The following is a 3,475-nucleotide window of genomic DNA, read 5'->3' as shown; positions in this document are numbered from 1 at the left end:
GACCGATCTTAATCTTGCGTCACTTAACGTACGAGGTTTAGGAAATTGTCAAAAGAGGAGAGAGATTTTCAACTGGCTTAGAGCAAAAGGCTTTTCAATTTATTTTCTACAAGAAACGCATAGTTCAGAAAAATCAGTGTCGATTTGGTTAGCCGAATGGGGCTATAAAGCTCTTTTTAATAGTTGCAATAGTGCCAGTGCAGGAGTAGCTATCCTATTCAACAATAACTTCTCCTTTGAACTGGAACGTTTCTTCTCTGACCCTGAAGGCAGGTTCATTATAAGTGATATCAAAGTAGATAGAAAAGTTATTACATTGGCCAACTTATACGCTCCCAACGAGGACAACCCGCAGTTTTTTGAGGACATCTTTAACCATTTGGAAGTTTTTAAGTGCGAAGAAATTATAGTCGGCGGCGATTTTAACCTTGTACTGGATTTAGCCGGAGACAAAAAGGGAGGCCTGGCCAAAACTCATACAAAGGCATTAAAAGTAATTGAACAGTATGCAGCTAAACTCGATTTAATAGATGCATGGAGAGTCCTAAACCAAGATGCCCGCAGATATACGTGGCGCCGTAGAAACCCTGAAATTCATTGCCGTCTAGATTTTTTCTTGGTGAGCCAGAGTGTAATGTCCAATGTTAAAGACACTGATATCTCAGCAGGCTACAAGACAGATCACTCCTTGATAACTATTAAAATTGCGCAACACTCTAATACCAGAGGTCCTGGTTTCTGGAAGCTAAACAAGTCTTTTCTCAAAGAAATTGAATATATTAATCAAATACGAGAAACAATTGAACAGGTGAAACTGGAATACCGAGAGGACAAATACGTAAACCCCGCTCTAATGTGGGAGATGATTAAACTTAAGATTAGAGTAAAATCAATACGCTACGGTAAAAGTAAAAGGTCCAGAATGTTGCGAGAAGAGGAACAATTGGAGTCTTTAGTGAATAATCTACAAAAGGACATAGAAAACGGGAAAAAAGAGGACAAAGAAACAACCACAATTCAAAGAAAGTTAGATGAAACAACAAGAAAGTTGGAGAAAATAATTGAGTATAAAACAAAAGGTGCCATCTTGAGATCAAAGTGTAGGTGGCATAATGAAGGTGAAAAGAATACAAAGTACTTTTTAAACCTAGAAAAGAGACATTACAAAAGCAGTGTAATCACTCAACTCAAGGTGAGTGACACCGATTTCATCACTTCAGACAATGAAATTTTGAATGAATGCGAAACCTTTTATCGTAACATTTACAGCTCCAAAACAAATTCCCTTGATAGTGGCCACCTCTTTTTTGACGCTACGGGTCTCCCATCCTTGGACCCAGAGGAAAAGGAAAAATGCGAAGGCCCCCTAACTAAGACGGAATGTTTTCAAGCACTAAAAAGCATGAACGGGGAAAAAACGCCTGGATCGGATGGGCTTCCTGCAGATTTTTATAAAATTTTTTGGAACAATTTAGCCGATTGTTTAGTAAATTCGATCAATTATGCTTATCAGGAGAGGCAGTTTTCAGTTAGTCAGAGGAGAGGAATAATAAAAGTAATACCAAAAAAAGACGCAGATCCATGTCTTGTTAAAAATTGGCGTCCGATAACACTCCTAAATACCGACTACAAAATTGCGGCTAAGGCAATTGCGAATCGTCTTAAAATTGTGATCCCAAAGATAGTTAATAATGACCAAACTGGTTTTATTAAAGGCCGTTTTATCGGAGAGAATATAAGATTGATCGAGGGCATAATAAATTACACTGCTACTCAAAATATCCCTGGACAACTTCTTTTTCTGGATTTTGAAAAAGCCTTTGATACGGTGGAAAGGTCATTCATATGGAAAACTCTAGAATCTTTTAACTTCGGTTCATCAATTATAAATTGGATTAAGCTCTGTTACCAGAATATTGAAAGCTGCATCTTAAATAATGGATGGGCAAGCGGCTATTTCACCTTAGATAGAGGTGTTAGGCAGGGCTGCCCTTTGTCTCCCTACATTTTCATTATTTGTGTGGAACTTTTGGCCGAAAAAATAAGACAAAATAAAACTATTAAAGGAATCTCGGTGCAGGACGAAGAAATAAAAATCAGCCAGTTTGCTGATGATGCTACAATTATCCTAGACGGTTCTAAAGAATCATTCACAGCGGCTCTACAAGATTTAGAGCAGTTTGGGTCTATCTCTGGTTTACGACTTAATAACAAGAAAACAGAAGTTTTGTGGATAGGCTCCAAGGCCGGATGCAACGAAGTTTTTTGCCCAGAAAAAAATCTTAAGTGGGTTAATAAAGTTAAATCCTTAGGAGTTTGGATATCTACAGATTCTGAAGCAAGTATAAAAGCAAATTATGATGAAAAAATAGAAAAAGCACAAAATGTCTTAAGCTCCTGGAAATACCGGAGACTGAGTCTGCTAGGGAAAATAACTGTGTTGAAGAGCCTTGTTGCATCTCAATTTGTCTATTTTCTGGCTCCCCTGCCATCAAATCATACAGCCTTGGATGAGATCAACCGGATCTTTTATGACTTTTTGTGGGATGGAAAGGGAGACAAAATAAAGCGAGACATTATCATCAGTGAATACAAAAGCGGTGGCTTAAGGATGATAGACATTAAATCTTTCAATAAAGCACTTAAGTCAACCTGGATTAAAAAATATCTAGATAAGGACAACCATGGAAAGTGGAAATTGTTTTTTGATCTACATTTAACAGATTATGGAGGAAAGGACCTCTTTAAAGGAAACCTTAACAAAAATGATCTACGCAAATATTATAAAATATCTGATACTTTTCTTTCCGAAGTCTTGCAAATATGGTCGGAAATTAGCTTCAATGGTAACATCACTTCGAACAAACAGTTTCGGTCAATGAACCTGTGGCACAATTCTTTAATTAAAGTGGGAAATAGTCCAATTTATTATAAAACGTGGGCTACGAAAGGGGTACGTGAAGTTAGACACTTAATGAAAGATGAAAACAGTTTTCTTTCCTTAACTGAGTTCAGGGAGCGCTTCAACATAAAGATAAATTATCTTACTTTTCATGGCATCATAGCTGCAATAAGGCCCCAAAGAAAACTCTTACGTGGAAATGACATTCTATCAGATATCAATGAAGATACTTTCGCCGTTAAATTCTTTCAAGCCAGTAAGCCAAATAAACTTGTTTATAACAAACTCATCAGTTTAAAGCAGACTAGCCCCAGCGGAAGCCAAAGCAAATGGATCGCAGATTGCAACCTGGAATCCCCTCAGTCGATAAACTGGAATGCGGTTTATGAAACCCCTTTCTGCTGTACAAAAGCCTCCAAACTAATTGTCTTCCAGTTTAAACTTCTTCATAGACGATTGGCAACAAACGACTACCTCCACAAAATTGGGCTCAGAAATGATGACATTTGCACTTTTTGTAAGAATGGTAAAGAATCCTTAGCTCACTTATTCTGGCATTGCAAAGAGACTTTT

Source organism: Montipora capricornis, chromosome 10 (genome assembly GCF_036669925.1).
Source record: "Montipora capricornis isolate CH-2021 chromosome 10, ASM3666992v2, whole genome shotgun sequence".
NCBI classification, from domain to species: Eukaryota; Metazoa; Cnidaria; class Anthozoa; order Scleractinia; family Acroporidae; genus Montipora; species Montipora capricornis.
Note: the sequence above shows the minus strand (reverse complement) of the source record.